General features: G+C 40.9%; 1 protein-coding gene across 2 annotated transcripts in view; it reads left to right on the top strand.

The window, feature by feature from the left end:
* BCL9 (BCL9 transcription coactivator) overlaps window positions 1-20,503 on the top strand; it is a 116,795-nt gene that overhangs the window by 233 nt on the left and 96,059 nt on the right. The window lies entirely within an intron of this gene.

Below are 20,503 nucleotides of genomic sequence, written 5' to 3'. Positions count from 1 at the left end.
GTGGGGGGTCTCATTCCAGAGCTGCTAGAGCGAGCTCTCTGTGGTCCCGGGCTCCGGGCTTCTCTGCATTGGCCCTGGAAGTGTAGCGAGGAGCCCGGGACCGGGAGGAGAGGGGGGAGGGGGGCCTCTTTCGAGGGAACCCCAGTAATCTGATCCGTGCCTGTGGGGCTGGGGAGGAAGGGTGGACGGGGGAGGTGTGGAGGAGGGGTGTGTGTTTGTGTGTGTGTGTGTATGGGGGGGGTGGAGGATGGGAGGGAAAAGGAGGAGAGGGAGCGAGCAGCCCGAGCAGCGGTGAGCTTAGGAGGCCTCGCACACACCTCAAAGCTGTTCATTCTCAGGCTAAGTAAGCAGGGGTGGTCGGGGTTGTGCCGAGGAGCTGCAGTGATTGAGCCGTGTGTGTGTGTGTGTGTGTGTGTGTGTGTGTGTGTGTGCGCGTGTGCACGCGCGCGGCGGGGAGTGTGAGCACCGTGCTCACACTCAGCCCCGGCCTGCCTCGGGGTTTAGCCCTTATTCCATCGCCCAGACCCGGGCTCTCGGACCGGAGAGCGGCGTGGCAGCGGAAGGGGAGAGCGGGAGAACTCCGCTGCAAAAGAATCCGCAAACTTTTCCACTTCCAGGGGGTTTCCCTGGGAATCGATGCAGGGAAAAAGAGTTGTGTGTGTTGCGGGGTGGGGGTGGGGCGGGGTTTCATGCCTCAGTTTCCCCACCTGTTAAAAGCGGAGGGAGGTGAGGACGGGGAAGCCGATAGTACTGCGTGCCTCCCAAGGGTGTTTAACCGGATTCATGTCTCCAAAAGGCTCGGAGGCTGTACGGCTGGGGATGCTGGAGAATCGGCAAAAGTAGAATTATTATCATCACTCTTAATCATCATGATAATGATAATAATAAAAACATCATTAAAGTCTCCCCGAGACAAATAGACTGGAGAGCACGGATCGAGTGTCTGTGCATTTCTAAGGAAACAAAAAGCCTTTTTCCACCTGTTGGCTTCTGTCCTTTCCTCTTGTGTCTTTGGGTTAGATTTATTGGTCGATTTGTAGGGAGAATGGGGTGGGAGGGGTTGGGTTTTCTCCTTCCCTCCTCCTCCCTTGTACATGTATATATATATATATTTTAAAAGAAGGTCACTGTGAGATGGAAAAGAGAGAAAACGTGTCTCCTGTTGTGGCTTACTCTAGACCGTGTGTTTCTGAGCTGGCCGTGGCTCCCAGGCAGATCTACAAACTCCACCTTGGGGGGGAGGGGGGGTTAAAGATTTTTTTTTTCATTGTGGCTTTTAAAGATTAAATGAGGTTTATTTACAATTGCTGTTTATCAGAGAGTAAACATCTTACTGTGTGGCCGCGTAACAATATGAAGGCTGTTTACTCACTGGTGGTTTTGTGGCTGAAAGCTATTACTGTTTTAAGTGACATGAAGGAGGGAGTAGAGGGATAGAATCAGTTTCCTGATACCAGTCTTTTAATTTAGAATTGGTGGTGCCTTTTTTTTGTAATCATTAAAGAAAAGAAATCTGTTTCATTTCTTTAATTGGAGGATTTCCCATCTTCTGGCCTAATGTATGAACATTGTTTCAGAGGCTCTCTCTCTCTCAGAATTCTCCCTGGGTATTTAGCTTTTTTCATCTAATACTGGGTTTTCTATGACTGTGATGCTGGTGTCCCTGCCTGCAATCCCTCCCACCCGGCAGCTCCCCGCCTTGAAAGAGGTGGAAAAATCTGGGAGGCTCTGATTCTGTCTCTTCTAACTGCAAATCTTTATCAGACTGACACCACTCTGATAGCTAGGAATTGAAATTGAGGATGGTAAGGGAGTCTATTTATGTTCTCCCAGGCATGGTCTGGAGAACCTGACTTGTGGATGAGGGGGAGGTCCAAAGAAGAAGGTTGAGTTGGCCTGAGTTTGACAAGGAAGACAAGGAGTCTTTCCACTGCTCACCCCTGTTTTGAAATAGAGCTTTCCTCCTCCAGATTCAAAACCCATTCTTCTTTTTTTTTTTTTAAAGAGTGTATAACTAGCTGGTACCATTAGTTTGTCTCAGCCTTAAACACAGTCCTTAGTACTTCAACCTTCCTAGCAGGAGAAGGTATCTTTTGGAATTCCTGATAACTGCCCTGAATCACACTGTCTTCATCCTTGACATGCCACACATAATAAATAGTTAATATGCATAATATCGATTGGCATGTAGTAAAATAGATGCTGATTCATATATAGTGTTTAACATGCATAAGCTATTATATTGTGGAAATAAGGTTTAGTGACCTGTAACCTGTAACTAGATGTAATTATGTGACCCAGAGAGGTAGAATGGTGTCTTGTAGAGGAGCACTGCATAGGTAGTCAGAAGACTTGGGTTCAAATCCTGTCTCTTCAACCTACGTGACCTTGGGCACATTACTTAAAGTCACTTGGTCTCACATTTCTCATCTGTAAAATGAAGGGGTTGGACTTTTTGGCTTCCAATTTCCCTTCTGCCTCTATAAAATATTTATATCACCGTTTTTTGGGTGCCAAATATGCACCATATATATATTTTTTATATCAAGACCATTCATACAATATATGTAGTTAGATCTCTATATATTTATATGTATATATATATATATATATATATATATATATCTGTCATTATCAGGTTAATATACATTCTCCATGTATATTTGTAGATCACAACAACGTCACCCAGGTGTCTTCCCCCATTATCTCCTTCTTCACCCTTATCTCACATGAAGAGGTGGTTCTTCCCCTTGCCAAAGGTAACTCCTCTCCATGCACAAATGATTCCATTACATCCCTTCTTCTTCAGCAGATTCCATTATCATCCCCACTCTCTCAACTACAGTTATACCTTCCACAATTTGGGGGTTAGGGGCGCGGTGCCCCCAGCTTTCTGGAAAATCTGTGTAAAAATTTTTGGCCTTCCCTTCATACCAGAGAAGGAATCTGAATTTTTTCTTTTTCTTTTATGGGATATTTACAGTACCTTATTGTAAAATTTGGGTTAAGTATTTGGTCGTAGGCTCTGTGTTTTTTGCTGGCTGCATCTTGTGTGTGGCTTCTGCAAAACTCCTCCAAAGTCCCATTTAATTTCTTATGCCAACCCGTGATATATATCGAAGCCATGATGTGGAAAGTTGCCATGTGGAGGGGATAACTGTAATCTTAAGTTTCTCCCTGCCACCTGACTGCTTTCTTATGGTCTATATATATTCTTGTATCTTCCCCATGTTCAAAAACTAGATTAATCCATCTCTACTAAGTAACACCATTTTTCTCCCCTCCCTTTTGTTGGCTAAACTCCTTGAGAAGACTGTCTACAATTGGTTCCTCCACTTCCTTTCCTTTCACTCTCTTCTTAACTCCAGTCAGGTTCCAACTTCATTGTTTAAATGAAATGTTGCACAAATTATCTCTTACATGCCAAATCTAATGGCCTTTTCTTATTCTTCATCCTTCTTGGTCTTTATGTAGCCTTTGACTCTGTGGATCACCTCCTTCTTGATAACTCTCTTCTTTCTAGGTTTCATTCTCCTGGTCTTCTTCCTATCTGCTGATCATTCCTCAGTCTTTATCTTTTATCTAGGTCCTAACTATTATTTGTAGATCTCCCTCAACGTTCTGTCCTGGGTCTCCTTCTTTTCTGCTTCAATACTATTTCAGTTGGTGTTCTCCTCAGCTCCCAATTATCATCATTATGTAGATGATTCTCAGCTCTATTTATCCAGCCCTAACCTATCTCCTGATCTCTAGTCTGTCGCTTCCAACTTTCCATTGGACATCGTTTTTTAGTTAATATATTTTTATGTATTTCATTAAACATTTCTCAATTACATGTAAAAATGGTAACATTCATTTAAAAAAATTTGAGTTCCAAATTTTCTCTCCCTCCCGCCCCTCCCCCCACTCCTTGAGAAGGTAAGCAATGTGATATTGATTATACGTGTGAAGTCATACAGGACATATTTCCACATTAGCCATGTTTGAAAGGAAAACATACACACAAAAAATAAGGAAAAAAAGAAAATTAAAAAATATTCTTCAATCTGAATGCAGTGTTCATCAGTTGTCTCGCTGGGGGTAGATAGAATTTTTTATCACGGGTCCTCTGGAATAGTCTTAATCAAAGTAGCTAAGTCTTTCACAGTTGTTCATCCTTACTATACTGCTGTTAGTGTGTACAGTGTCTCTTGGTTCTTCTCATTCATCTTTGTATCAGTTCATGTAAGTCTCCCCAAGTTTTTTGAAACCATCCTGCTCATCATTTCTTATAAAACAATTGTATTCCATTACAATCATATACTACAACTTCTCCAGCCATTCCCATTCCTATTGGACATTTTGAAATGGATGTCCTGTAGACTTCTGAAACTCAATGTGTCCAAAACTGAACTCATTATCTTTTCCCTCAAACCTTCCCTTCTTCCTGACTTTCCTATTACTATTGATAATACTACCACCCCTCCGGTCACTCAGCCTTGCAACCTCGGTGTCATCCTTGATCCTTATTCTCTCTCATCCTCTGTGTCCAAACTATTTCCAAGTTCTGTCAACTCTACTTTCCTAATATCTTCAGTTTATGGTCCCCTCTCTCTGACACTGCCACCATCTTGATGCAGACCTTTATCACCTCACATCTTCACTACTGCAGTAGCTTTTTGCTTGGTTTCTCTACCTTAAGATTCCAATCCATCCTCTACTCAGCTATCAAAGGGGTCTTCTTCAAATTCAGGCCTGACCATGTCACCATGTCCCTCTCCCCCATTCAGTAAACTCCAGTGGTTCTGCATTTGACATCCAGTATCAATAATAAAATCCCCTGTTTGGCTTTTAAAGCTCTTCATAACCTGGCCCCTTCCCACCTTTCCAGTCTTTTTAGATTTTACTCCCTTCTGTGCCCTGTGATCTAGTGACACTGGCCTCTATGCTGTTCCTGGTACAAGATATCTTCTAATTTCAAGCATTTTCACTGGCTGTGCACCATGACTGGAATACTCTCCCTCCCTTATCTCCTACCTCCTGGCTTCCTACAAGTCTCATCTAAAACCCCACCTTTTGCAAGAGTCTTCCCTCTTAGATTATTTCCATTTTATCCTGTTTCTATCTTGCTTGTACCTAGTTGTTTGTCTGACGTCTCCCACTTTAGATTTTAAATTCCTTGGGTGAAGGAACTTTTTTTACTTTTCTTTACATCCTCAATATTTAGCACAATGCCTGGTACATAGTAGTCACTCAACAAATGATTGTTGACTTAGGGGAAATAAATGGATGTAGACCAGTTGCCACCCACTTTCTTAGTTCTATAATTAGTCTATATATTGTTAGGAACTCAATTAGAGTTTCTGCATGATGGCCAGCATCTTCTTGGGTTAACAATTTGGTGGATTAAGCACATCCCACTAGGAATCAGGAGACCTAACACTTTTAAACTCCATAGCTACATGACCATGGGCAAGTCATTCAACATCTCTGAGCTTCAGTTTGCCCCATTTGTCAAATGAGGGGACCAGACTAGGTGATCTCCAAGGTCCCTTCCAGTTTTGACTTTCTAGGAACCTACAAATCATTTCACAAAGACACAGATTAATTAATCTCTAAGAGTTTACGACTTCCATTCTAAGATCAACTGTCCACGTTTTGATTGGGTGGTTAATAATCTACAAGTTCTTGTTGTCTGATGACTTCCTGAATTTCCAGTATTTCCTTGTAGCATAACTCCTGATTCCTTTTATTCTGATTGGTGATCTCCCCGGAGAAACCACCATGGTTGAAATGGCATTTCCATCAATGGAGGAAGTTCTGTAGGTGGGTGCTTGCCACATCACTGTCTATGTTGCATCTCTGCCGTGGTAGACAGGATGATTTTTTTTCCCTCTAGGATTGTCAATCCATCATCCTTCCGATTAATCAGTAGTTTTAAAAGAACACAGACACACCTGCCCACACATAAATCATAGATTTGGTGCCTCTACCTTGAGAACCCACACACATCATGTGGTTAAGGCACGTGCTCGGTCCAGCTCATATGCTTTCTGTACACAGAAGCTGCCTGTGCCCACTGCAGTGCACTGTCTACAGATACACCTCCCATTCTGTCACGTAGAAGGTACTATTATTTATTGTATGTATCTCATTTTTATTTCCTTCATCATCACTATTACTGCTGTCACCTTTACACCTATCTTCCAAAAATAATCTATCTATACCTTAATTTATTTGGCTCTTCACAGTTGGCAAAGTGCTTTCCAGCAACTCTGCTGGGTAGGTAAGTATAAACTTTATTATCCTTATTTTAATAATCACAGCTGACATCCATGTTGTACTTTGAAGTTTGCTAAGCAAACATTCATAATCTCTTTTGATGCTTACAACGACCCTGTGAGGTAAGTTATATTAGTATCCCCATTTTACAGCGAGGAGATCGAGTCTAAAAGAGGCTAAGTGGTTCCCCTAGCCTCGCATAGCTAGTAAGCAACTGGGGCAGAATTCAAACCCAAATCTTCCTTACAATTCCAGTCCTCTAGTTACTGTCTCATATACTCACTGCATAAATTCAAGCCTTGATCTCATCGATTCAGATTGGCTCCAGTGGTGCAGAGAACGCTCCGTAGATGGCTGCCCATCCTGTGAGACTCTTGGCGGTGTCCTTCTATAATTTTGCCAGAGGAGGTCCATCTGCTAGAGGCCTTCCTCAATTTCTCTTGACATTGAAAAAGTACTAGTGGAGCCTCTGTCCACTCGGCCATCCCTCATCCGGCGCCATCTTCCCTTCCTCTTGCGTAATTCACTGATGACATCATTTACTCCTGTTCTTTGGAGTTCCCCTTTAGTTAGATGTTGTGGTCTGCTCACATCCACTGTGTATCTCTCCGTTGCCTTCTGTGTGATTTCCATTTTTTATTCTTCAGAAACTTGTATTCCATATCTCCCTCCCATGTAACAACCCTAGTAGAGTGTTGGTATTAAAAAATACAAACATGCCCTTTTTTATTATTCTCATTTTATAGACGAGGACTCTCAACCTCTAAGAGTTTAAGTGACTGTCCTAAGGTCACATAGCTAGCACTTGGGACTGACAGAGCCTTTTGACTCCAAGTATATATACTTTTCCTCTAGAGGTTGGCACACTGTGGCCTTTGGGCCGTAGTTTGCTGACTTCTGCCCCAAACCATGCTGGGAAACTAACTTTGGAAGTTATTGGAAAAGCAAAGCAATATGAATGGAAGTGGTAGAGTATTCCACAAGAGGACACTTGGAGTGGAAAGTCAAGGGAGCGATTAGGAAAAGGAGCCAGTGGGGGAAAATATGAGAGCTAATGATTTGATCCGAGCAGAACTGGAGAGTCTGAAATAGCACAGCTCCAGGATCTGGGGAGATGGATGAATGGAAATGAACAAGTGAAAACGTGTTTGTTTATTAAGTACTTACTATATGCCAGGCTCTGTGAGAAACACTGGGGATACAAATACAGAAATCAAAGACAGGCCCTGCCCACTTGGACCTTACATTCTAATGGGGGAGGCCACACACAAAGGGGAGAGAGGGGAAGTAGGCAGTTACTTAAAAAATTAACTCTTGTGGACTTAAATTGAATGAAAAAAGTGAGGGTCTGGGCTGGGAGCAATTTTGCCATATTAAAAAAAATCTGCATAATATGCAGTGTATGGGGAGGTATAGCTGAAGAGAACAGTGGAGCCAGAAATGGGAGAATCACAATAGGCCACTTAGTAGCCACATGACCTTGGGCAACTCATAATCTCTCTGAGTCTCAGTTTCCTTGTTTGTCATTTGAGTAGTGTTTTCGGTATCTACCTCCTTGGGTTGCTGTGGAGATAAAATGAGATATTATATGCGAAGCTTCCTTGTAAAGTGTAAGGTACACAAACATAGGACTTTAAAAATAAAAATACCAACACCTCTGGTCTCCTACTTAAGATGTCTGTAGTCTATTGACAAAATACACTGTATACTCAAGTCATTGCTTTATGTAGTTTGACAAAGAAGATGCTGTGAGATAAAAATGGAAATTCTATATACACACACTTCAGTAATTTGTATACTTAATACCTTCTAACACCCTCATGAACTGAGTGAATATCATTAGCCTTTTATATTTGAGAAAACTGAGGCATAGGAAATGAGGGCTTAATAGGCAGCTAGGGGTTAACTTGCTGAGTTTCCATCTTGGTTAAGTATGTGCAACAGAAGCAAAGAAGATCATTGAGATAGTAGGCTCATAGCATCTTAACTTTAGAGCTGGAGAGGATTGTTGAGGTCATCCAGTCAAACTTCCTCATTTCACAGATGAAGAATTGAGGCATAGAGAGATTAAGAGACATTCTTGGGGGCATACGACTAGTGCCCGGGGTAGAATTTGACAAGACCAGTGCCCTAGCCACTGTGGCATGCATTGCCCATGCAATGTTTTATTTTAGCCTGATTCCTAATATGAATGATAATAGCCTGATTAATAATAATAATACATGAATACTTGAAGGCTCTGTGATCTTTTCAGCGTAGGAAGTTCGTGATGTGTGGCAACTTTCGCCACCAATGCAAGAGTAACCCACCTATGAGTTGGTAGAAATTGTTAAGAGAGCTGCCTAGGTGTACATTGGTTAAGCCACTTGCACAAATGCACACAGGTACTAAGGGTCAGTGACAAGGTGTGAACCCTTGTTAAGAGCCCAGCGCTCCCTTCACTTTGACATTCTGGCTCATAGTTGTAATGATAATAGTAATAACTCACATTTATATAGCATGTTAAGGTTTGTAGAGTGCTTTCTTCACATTGTAGATATTTTTATCCCCATGTTATAGATGAGAAAACTGAGCTTCTGAGGGCTTTAATGACTCGCCTAAGAGCACAAAGCTAGTTAACTGTTCTCAGTCTGGTGAGAGATCTGAATTTTGGTTTCCTGATTCCAAGTCCAGTGGTCTGTCCACAAGGCCATTACCAATAATTGTTCTTTCCCCCTTGTGTTAGGAGAGCAGAGTAACCTTTCAAAGGAAAAGGTCAACTTATCACTCAATGGTTTCATTGATTGCTCAGATTTCTGACGAGTCTACGAAGGCCTCCCTGATTGCTGCCCACCCCTCAGGCCCCAGCTGGTGTAGCCTTGCCTCCCCCAGAGTACTTTCTACTTCTTTTATGCCCTTATGTTATAGTTCGTATTAAAGCCCTATGTGCCCTTTAGCTCCTTCTCAACTAGATTTTAAGTTCCTTGAAGGCAGAGCAATAGTCAACAAATATTTATTAAGTGCCTGCTGTGTGCCAAGCATTGTTCTAAGAGCTGGGAATACAAATAAGAAAAAGAAAGATGGTCCCTGCCCTCAAAGAGTTTATACCTTAATGGGGGAAGACCACACAAAAGAAAGCTGCAAAGGGCATGGGAAGGAAGAAGGTACCCAGCTCAGGGACATGATGGAGTCCGATCGAAGGGGTGCCACTGGTGGGAAATGAGGAGTTGGCTGCTCTCTGAGCCCTTTTTAAATGGAGTCTTGGGAGGACTTCTTAGCTCTCCCTTTCAGTCCTCCAATCAGAGGGGGAAAGGGTATTGATTTTTTTCTTTTATTTTTTTTTATTTAATATTTTTGGTTTTCAACATTGATTTCCACAAGATTTTGTGTTTTTAATTTTCTCCCCATTTCTACCCTCCCCCCAACCCCAAGGTGCCATATATTCGGATTGCCCCTTTCCCCAGACTGCCCTCCCTTCCATCACCCCACTCCCCACTCCACCCCATCCCCTTTCCCCTTACTTTCTTATAGGACAAGATAGATTTCTATAAGGGGTATTGATTTTTTTTATTCGCCTCAGCATCTGGGACAGTGCTGTGCACATATCATCAGTTTTTACTCATTGTTGTTTAGTCCTCCATTTTGAACCTTGTAGTTAGTTGCTAAAGGTAATAAGGAGGGAGTGGTTTTTGTCTTTGGGGATGTGGAGTGATGGAATATGGTGGATGTAAAGGGGGTGAGGATGGATTCCTGTACATATGCATATACTGTATAAAGTTTGTCAAATTTTTTGAAGTGAAAGGCACCGCAGTATGAATATGTGAGATTTTAATTTATGGGTTTTAAATGAATATGCCAGTCAGCATGCAGGGCACACGTGCAAGAAGCCAAGACTGAAGTGCCATTTTCAAAAGAAAAAGCTCTTTTGAATTCATGTGTTTCTGTATAATAAGTATGAATCAAAAATGGGCTGACATTGGATGCCTCTCTTGGTTTATCTATTCTTGCTTGCTTTGCAGTGGAAATCTCATTGGGATGTATACCTTGCATTGTTTTACTCAGATGCTTTTGGAGAAAGTAAGGGATCAGCTTAAGCCACTAAAGTACCAATAACTCAAACTTTACATTTGTCATGACACATTTTATGGAACCATTAGCCTAAGGACAAGTAGATATGCTGTGGAAATCATGGGGAGAAATGATGAAGATTTTTACCAAGTGTGATTTGTTATTGGATAACAGAATCAAGATTCAAAAGATCTGGACAGGCAGGAAAGAACCGATGAAAAGAAGGTGAAGTCTGAATGTAAAGTCCTCTGCTTAGGCTCAACAAATCAGCTACATAAATATGGGATCTGGGACACATGGTTCTCACCTTCCTCATGTATAAAATGAGCAGGTTGCTCTATATGGTCTCTAAATCCTCTTCCAGCTCTGAATTCAGCGATCTTGTGAAGAACTGTTCATGTAAAAAAAAAGATCTTGGGGTTTCAATGGACCTCAAGCTCAACCTGAGATCATAGGGACATGTGGCTAACAAAAAAAAAATGGTAACTTGGTTGTACGTTAATACAAGTGTAGGGTGCCAAACAAGGAAGGTAACAGTACCACCCCAATCTTGAGTAATTCTGTCACATCTGGAATATTTGGATTGAGTTCAGGTTGTCATATATTAAGAGAAACATTAGTGAGCCAGAGTACACCTACAGGAGAGCAAGCAGAATGATGAGGGGGGGTCTGGAAACCATGCCACCTGAGGAAAAGCTGAAGAAAATGGTGATGTTTAGCCAGAAGAAGAGATGACTTAGGAAGCACATATTGGCTGTCTTCACAATTTCTGAAGGGTTGCCAAGTAGAAGAAATATTAAATTTTCTCTGTCAGACTTCAGAGGGCAAAACTAAAACTAATGGGTAGAAATTAAAGGGAGACAGGAGTCAGTTTATTAAAGGGAAAACTTTTCTAACATGAGTTGTCTGAAAATGGAATAGGTTACCTTATGAGATAGTGAGTTTCTTGTCACTGAAAGTGTTACAGCACGAAGTTAAATGGGCCACCTGTTGGAAATTCTGTAGAGTATATATTTCTATGGCAGGCTGGGCTAGGTGACCTCCATGGTCCTTTTTACAGCCAAGACTTTATGATTATAGTACCTGGCTTACTTTTGTAAGTTGCTGCTTCTGAAATTTGAATGAAGATGGGGAAAGGAGGGTAGAGAAAATCATCTGATGATGAGTTCACTACTCATGCTTTCCTTCTCCCCTATAACATCCTTCATTTCGAAGGTAATTCCTTTTGAAATGGTATAGGAACTTGTCAGGTACTTTTCTCTTTTACTTATTAATTATTAACCCTTATTGACAGATTTTGGCATCCAACGGTAAATCTTCTTACCAAATCCTGTTAACATAGCCAGGAGGAATAGCATTCAAAATTTTCTAGCTTTCTTTTTCTTACCATAGCAAATCACTCTCTGTCTTTGGACTTGAGTTTCCTCATCTAGGGGAAAAAGAAAAGGCTGGATACTAAAATCTGTCTCTGTTGACCGCACTTGAAGTCTGTGCCAATGGCGGACAGCTCTGACAGGTCTTAGCCAAATAGAAAGGCTGCAGGTGTGGCCCCACTCAAGAACCCTCTGTTGGTCATCTGAGAACCGGTGTAGAAACTCCCTGTAATTTCTGCCCATTGGTTTTAGGTTCTGCCTTCTTAGCCACACAGAGTAAATCTAATCTTTCTTCCATTTGACAGCCCTTCCACAAAGAATCATTGCTAGACATTTGGCCATCAAGTGGTGAGTACTATCCACCAAAGCCTAGAGGGGTCAAAGTCTCCATCGATGCAGGGAAGACTACCCCAATAAAATCACAGATCCTGGTAGTGCTGAACTCTAAGTGAATGACAAATGTTTTTCCCAAAATGTTTTGAAGTACTTACTTATATGACAAAACTCTGACTTTTATGTTTTTCCTTTCTTCAAAGTGACTTAAAATTTCACATTTGTTTTTTTGCTTAGGCTCACACAGTCATGCCTAGGAAAGCAGAAGCATGGTCACAGTGTCAATAAATGGACACACCTGCACATTAAGATTAGGATTCTATCTCTAGCAGAGAATTTAGAAAGTATTTACTTATTGTCTATAAGGCGTCCAGGGGTGGGAAACCTGTGGTCTCGAGGCCACTTGTGGCCCTCTGAGTCCTCAAGCATGGCCCTTTGATGGATTCAGTCTGCACTTGAGGACCTAGGGGGCCACATATTGGCCTCGAGGCCGCAGGTTCCCCTCCCCGGGTTAGGCAAAGAAATGTGTGTGGTAGTTACTGTTTTGCCTATTTCCTTAAACTTTCCTTGATGTTTTAAAAAATTGTGAGAAGTTTGTTCAGTTTTTTGATTGAAAATTCAAAATGCTACCTGGGCAGAAGGATAACGAAATGGGTATTCTTAGTGTTTCCCGTGAAAATCCAACTACTTTCCTCTGGAACAATAAATAAACAAGGTGAAATCTACCATTGACATCAGTTGAAAGGGGCCAAGCCATCATTTGTCTAGAAGGGACTTGCAGGGAATTCCTTTGTTGTAAAACTTGCAGTAGTTTTGTTTTGGCTAATATGGACACACAGGATTTTGTATCATCCCTGGGGTATCATATAGTGAATGTTTGGGGAAGGAAGCTTTGTTTGTTTAGTGTCTGTAGGCTTCAGGTATTCGGCGGCGTGTGGCGAAAGGGGATTGTATGGTGGCTACTAGCTGCAAGGGTGCCTAAATTAAGAGTTTATTGAATCCAAGTATGTAGCACACGAGGGAAAGCTGAAAGGAATATTGTTCTGAAAGTGATGTATTTTAATAGTGTGCATTGAAAATACAGGCTATAAATAAATCTCTTTAAATATAAAAAGAGCTATGGGCTAGATTCTTCTTCTGTGTAACCTCTTAGGAAATCTACCCCATTTTTAAAAAAGGAGATTTGATTGCAAATTTCTCTATGAGGATATCTCGTCTGCCCACTCCACTTTTCCTTTGCACTCACAAGAAGAACTGTATGTTCATTTCTGAGCGTTTTGTAGACCACTGAACATTTCACTTTCTCTTCTGCCCCAATTCTACACTCTTAAATCTCTTGTTCTATCTTATTTCTTATTTTGGGGCCTTATTTCTTTGGTTAGAGGCTAATTTTTATATACAAGAGGCACAGATTATAAACCAGCTGGTGAAGTCTATCTGTTTCATTTGCCAAGTATGCCTGCAGCTTGTATATGAGGCCAGTAGGGGAGGAGAGCTCGGTGCCACCCCAGAAACACAGAGACATAATATAAGAAAATTTTACATTCCAGGAGAATTCACTGTCTTTTCACAAAGGTAAGTATGGCTACCTTAGGACTAAGGATTTGAGAGTATCGGACACAAAGAAAGCCTATAAAAACGATTTAGTTTTTATGTTTAAAGATTTTATATATAGACCTTCACAAAGGCCCAAGAAAATAAAGGGTAATCAGGATGATGAAAGGTGACAATTATTTATGGATGCAAACCCGCATAGTTGATGGAAAGAAGGGCTTAGGAATAAATTTTGGTCAATTCTCAACCAAAGGGGGAAAAAGTTGATGGAGGGGTGCTTAAGGGCTAGGTCCACTGAGAGTGATGTTATTAAATATATTTATTAACAAGCAAGAGTGGGTAGGTGGTAAGATGCCAGCATGAATTGATAAAGTTGCCAAGTCAAAATTTAAAAATCAAGCATGATGCTAGGATAAATAAATAGTTGTATTAAGCTACATATTGGTAGGAGCTGTATCTTATTTTGCTTCTTTTATACCCTTCCCTCTTCTCTGAAAGAGTACCCGGGATAATGCTGGGCATATAGCAGACAATCAAGAAATGCTGGTTGTTTTAAAGAAGCTGTGTTTTCTTTCATTGTGCTTAGCAATGGTCAGATACTTTCTTGATGTGAATACTCTATCTGGTTCTGGGCTCTGTGGCTGAACAGGGAATAAAGAGGGTTCAAGGAAGAGCCCGCCATATGATCTAAGAATCAGAAAATAAGATGTCTTGAGGACAGGTGAGAGCAACTGGAGTTGTTCGGCTTTACGTATTTCCACGTATGAAGTATACTTGCATATATTGTGATGAATTTTTGTTCTGTCTCTACTGAGAGAAAGCTTGGTTACAGAATTTACTGATTGTTAGAAGTATTAAATGTGACTAGACTTTACATTTTAAAAAATCTTATTTTTCTTATGTAGAGGCGGATAGGTGGAGTAAGAAACAGGAGGGAAAAGAGAATCCCTGACTTGGGTTGTGTAAGACTTGAGTTCAAATCCTGCCTCAGATACTTACCAGCTGGACAACCCTGGACAAGTCCCTTAATCTCTCTCTGCCTCGGTTTCCTCACCTGGAAAATAGGAATAATAGGTTCAGACGAGATCATATAAATATATATGAAGTGTTTTATAAACGTCAAAGTGCTATGTGCGTGTTAGTTATTAACGTTGCTCTCGATTACTGATCATTATCGGTATCACAGTACAACTCCATTTCTGAATATAGCTCTCTGTTCTGCCCTACCCAATGAGCCATTCCTTATTTAAAAAAAAAAAGATTGAAAAAGACAGGAGAAAAAAGCAATTCAGCAAGAAGAAACCAGTATATTAGCCGTCTGATAGTATATGCCAAGGGTGGGGAACCAGCCGCAGGTTCCCCACTCCTGGACTGTATGCAGTATATTCTGGCAAGGGGAGGGAGGTTCATTTTTTTCTCTTCTTCCTCTGGGCCAAGCTTGGTCTTTACTACTACATCGCTCTTGGTTTCTTTTGTGGCTTTTCTTTCTATTTCCATCGTTTAAGTCAGTATGTCTTATTCAACTTATTTCACTCTGGATCCGTTCATATATTTTCCCATTCTCCTCTTAGCTCTTCATTTCTTAAAACACAGTAATGATTCCTTACGTATTAGACCATCATTTTTTCTAGTGGGGACATTCCATCCATGTAATAATAACTCCGCAGTGTTGAGCCACTTCGTTTGATGGGCATGTACTTTGTTTGCTGCACTTGGCTATCACAAAAAGGGATGCTGTGAATATTCAGGTATGCGATGGTCTTTCTGATTTTGATCTCCTTGGAATAAATGCCTAATAGTAGAATTTCTTGGTCAAAAGGTATGGACATTTTAGTCGCATTTTTTTAGTAGCATAAAAATAAATTGCTTTCCAAAATGGTTGGGCTGATTCATAGCTATACCAACCACTTATTGGTGGGCCTCTTTTTGAAGTCCCTCCAGCATTTATTATTCCCTTCTTTTGTCATTTTTGCAATTTGGTGGGTGCAAGGTAAAATTTTAGAGTTTTTTAAAATTTGCACTTAACTCAGTGATTGGGAACAATCTTTTGTATAGTTATTTCTAATTTATTTTTTTCAGAACTTCTTGTTCATATCCTTTTAACTACTTTCTCATTGAAGAATGGCCCATGTTCTAATATATCTATGTTAGTTATCTATGTATCTTGGATATCAGACTGTTATCAGAGATATTTGATAAAAAATATTTTTTCCCCTTCTTGACAAGTGTTTACTTTGAAGACCGAATCAATCCCCTTCTTTGTAAACAGGGCTAGACTAACCCAGAAACTTGTTGGGCATCTGCCTAACAGTTTAAAGGGTAACCCTAACATTTTTTTGGTTGGGGAGCAGAGTCCTGATACAACCTAGGTATGTCACATGGGTTCTTGCTGAGCCCTCTGAAATGTTACCTGTTTTTCTGACATCACAAAAATTTGCTCATTCTGCCCAGGAGAGGTAGTCTGGCTGTTGTTAGACTATGCAAAGACAGTAAGTGTGTCCCCAAACTGTAGGAAGAACTTAGAAGATGTTTTAAAGTCTTTCCCACTAGTAATTCTTCCTCTGAGGAAGGTTTGAGAGAAAACTATCAGACCTTTCAACATACTTAGGCTTTTAGACAACATAATAGTAGATAATTATATGTCTCAAAGGTCATTTTCATAGGGTGTGAATAAAATGTGTCTGAAAGTTCATATACTACTCTGAATGATAAGTTCAGGGGGCAGCTAGGTGGCTCAGTGGTTAGAGTGTTGGCCCTAGAGTCAGGAAGACGAATCCTCTTGAGTTCAAATCTGGCCTTAGACACCTACTAGTTGTGTGACCCTGGGCAAGTCCCTTAACCTCATTTGCCTCGTTTCCTCATCTGTAAAATGAGCTGAAGTGTTCCCTGGTCTAATAAGCAGCACTATTCCATGAGTCAAAGCAGTGAATCTTATTCTTGGCTTTGTTGGAGTGATAGTAGGGGGAAGAATAACCTGGTAATGTCTTCATACGGTTTTCTGTGTGGAGATAGCATTCTAATAAACAGGTATTCAATAACATTTATTAAGTGCGTACTATGTTCCAGGTATTGTGCTAAGTCCTGAGTTTACGAAGAAAGGTAAAAAACATTCCCTCGAGCAGACGCTAATGGGGGAGACAGCATGCAAACAAGTTTATACAATTATCCCTTCCACATGATAACTTTTCCCATCGCAGTTTCAATATATCCTGGGCCGGCATAAGAAATTAAATGGGAATTTGGGGGGAGTTTTGTGAAAGCTGCAGATGACACGCAAAGGTCAGCAGATGACACAGAGCCTATGACCAAATATTTAACCCAAATTTTACCATAAGGTACTGTGAACACCCCATAAAAGAAAAAAATTCAGACTTCCTCTCTACTATGAAGAGAAGGTCAAAAAATTTCACTTGGATTTTCCAGATCACAGGGGAACCAGTCCCTAACCCCTGCGATGTAGACAGGATAACCCTATAGACAAACTTATTATCCAGGCTAAGTTGGAGGTAATCTCAGAAGGAAGGCACTCACATTAAGGGGAGGGGGATGTCTGAGAAAAGCTTCTTGCAGGAAGTGGAATTTTGAGATTTGAAGGAAAACAGAAAAACCAGGAGGAGAGAGAAAGAAAATTCCAGGCACGGAGGGAGAGCCAATGAAAATGCATGGAGCTTGTAGACGGAATATCTTGTGTGAAGCCCAGCCGTCACTGGATCAAAAAGTAGGTAGAGAGGAGTAAAGGATTAGAAGACTAGAAAGGTAGGAAGGGCTTTAAAGTTTGTAAGAGTTTCTTAAGTGACCTTGTGAACAAAGGGACCATGTCAAAGGAATTATGATCACCAGTAATAAGCATCGTTAAAATAGTATGACTAGCTAGCATTACTTCATTTGCTGTCGTGGGCAAAGCAGAGCGTGCATCTGATGGCCTAATAGGTCCTTTCCATCTCTAATATCTGTGATGCTATGAAATTTGATGTAGACAAGCGCAAGCGAATGTACACTGGAAGGGACAATAGGCGCAGCTCATCCACACTGATGGGCTCTGAATGACTCTGGTTGTGAGTGCTCAGGAAAAGATCTAGGGCTCATTGTGGATTGCTCAATGGAGACATCTGCTCAGTGTGCAGTAGCAGTCAAAAGAGGGAATGAGATATAATAGGCTGTATTAACTTTAAGAATGGGATAAAGGAGAATGCAGAAAATAATATGCCGCCTATAATTTGGCATTGAATATTTCTATGTAATTATAATAAAACATTCTAATGATATACATTGATGTTATGACTTTACCTCAAAAATCAGGATTCTGCGTTGGTCCTTTCTTTTCAAAGAAAACAAAGCAGAAATATAAAAAGTCCAGGGAAGAACAACAGAAATTCTCCAGGACAGACTAGGAAATTGCCTATAGTGAAAAACTAAAAAAGACAAGGGCATTTTCATTTAGGAAAAAAAAAGGAGAAATAATGACGCCGCACAAATTTATTTAAAATTAGTGAAAGTTTCAGAAAAATAATTCGAGCAGACTCCTGATTATCCTTGGTAATGGTGGTCAGAGATAGGCTGGATAATTGGAATCTGGATAATCCCCCAACCTCATTGAGCTATTAGTTTCAGCATCCTACCCTACCAAAACTTTTAAAAGATTAACAGATACATGGGTTGGCAGACTGCAACTTGTGTTAGAAGATGGCATGCCAGCTCTTATTCATGGTATGCCATGGCTTGGCCACAGTCACCTACCTAGTCACTAACTCTTGGTCCTGTGTCATGCACTGTGACCTTCCTCCCTTCTTCTTGTTCTTCAGTTGTATCCAGCTTTTCATGACCTCGTTTGGGGTTATGTTGGCAAAGATAATGAAGTGGTTTTCTATTTCCTTCTCTGGCTCATTTTACAGATGAGGAAACTGAGGCAGACAGGGTTAAGTGACTTGCCCAGGGTCACACAGCTATTAAATGTCTGAGGCCTACTACTTTTTAGCAGTGTGTTCTGTGCCTGTTTCGTCCATGAATATTTTCCTCCCTTTCTCCAACCCTAAACCTGTAACTATACATTCCTTCAGCTGAATTCTATAAACAAAGCAAAGCTCTTTCTGTCCCAACACATCCTCTCTAGGATGTGCTAAGGAGCAATACAGTGTCCCAGAGGTGGGAGGGCTTATCAACTCTATAAAGCTGAGAGCTAGTGGAGAAATTTCCAATAATGCAACAAGATTAAAAGACATTTAAATGAAAATATCAAAAATGTAGAACAGATATGAAGAATTGCCTTTTATGTAGCAGCTAAGTAGATAGGGCACTGGACCTGGAGTCAGGAAGACCTGAGTTCAAATGCAGCCTCAGACACATACTCTCTGTGTAACCTTGGGCAAGTTCCTCGATGTGTCTGCCTCAGATTTTTTTTATCTATAAAATGGGGATAATAATAGCAACTACTTCCCAGAGTTGTTTTGAGGGTAAAATGAGAAAATATTTATAAAATACCTTTCAAACCTTGAAGAATTATATAAATGTTATTAATTTTTTCTTTTTAGTAACTATGTGCAACTGACCATCAGTGTAGCAACAAGTTGTGAAAAATTCTGTACATGATTATATCTGTACTTACGTGTAGAGTCAGTTGGAGGTGGAGAGAAAAAACCTTATGCTTGTAGCTACGTATCTAACTGGGAAAAGTCCCTCTGATCATCATGCTTCTGGAGTGTACCAAGTCAGGAAGAAACACCATTCCAGATATCATGTTGCACAGTTGCCCGCATTAGATGTGGTTTATGTCCAAAACTTTAGCCTCAAATAAAAAGGATTTTATACCCAACAAAGACATTCTATGGAAGGAGAGTTAAGGGGTAAATACAGTAGGAGAATTCTCCTCTGGGAGGAAGCCAAAGTATGGAACCAGGAGCATTGCTAAGGGGCCGCTTTCTTTGGAGGTAATATCCATGTCAATCCTTCATCAGCTACCATCACTTAATTCCTCATGAATTCTCTAATAAGGTGATCAGTATGTCACTAGATCCTTCAGAGAATTGCAGAATTTCTGTAGTGTGGACATAAGTCCAAGCCTTATCCAGTCCTCGAGGGTATAACTTCCCCCCTCCCCCACCCTTTGGCCAAAGTTCTTTGAAGGAGAAAGTGTGGTTCTCCTATCACAAGCCAAAGAGCAACTCTCCTGTCTCTTAAATATTTACCGTTTTCTAAGGAAGCACACAGTTCTCCCTTTTGGCTATTGCTTTCTGGGAGCCAGCTCCATGGGTACTTTCTTTAGTAAAACAGCTGATTCCTCTATCAGCGTTGGGCAAGCTCGGACCTCCCCCAAACTCTTTACCGCAGCTCTTCTCAGCAAAAGGGCAGCTCTCAAGAATCAGTGCTTAACATATGTTGAAGGGGCTGTGGGAAGCCAGGCACACTGGTGCATTATAGGTCTAGTATGAAAGGGCCCAACCAATCTGGAAAACAGTTCAGAACCAAAGTAGAAAAGTTACTAAACTGTATATACCTTTTAACCCTCTCCTAGGCACATACTTCGCAGAGGTCAAAGACAGAATACCATATATACAAAAAATATTTACAGCAAATATTTACAAATGAGAGACACCCAGAAAGGGAACTTTATTTGAGGAATTTGAAGAGGTTTAATTATGATCAAGTGTTTATATCCTAAAAAGGGGGAGGGGGAAATCAATCATTATCCCTTCAAAACTGAGACAAATAGGGAACAAAGGCAACAAACAGTGCTTGGGTGGAGTTTTGTGCTATTTTATTTGATTTAAGAGAGTGAAGAAAAGGCAGTGGTGGGGAACACACCAGGGAGGCAATGAGGAAGAGGAGGGAAATTATCATTCCCCATAATTAGGACCCATCAAAACAAGGATATGCAGAAATGGAGGTTGGGGTTGGGGGAGTAGCTGTCTCGTAGACCTGATTCAAATCTGAATTGAACC

Source organism: Trichosurus vulpecula, chromosome 7, assembly GCF_011100635.1.
Source record: "Trichosurus vulpecula isolate mTriVul1 chromosome 7, mTriVul1.pri, whole genome shotgun sequence".
NCBI lineage: Eukaryota > Metazoa > Chordata > Mammalia > Diprotodontia > Phalangeridae > Trichosurus > Trichosurus vulpecula.
The sequence above is the reverse complement of the archived record's forward strand: the minus strand, read 5'-3'. Positions and strand labels throughout refer to the sequence as shown.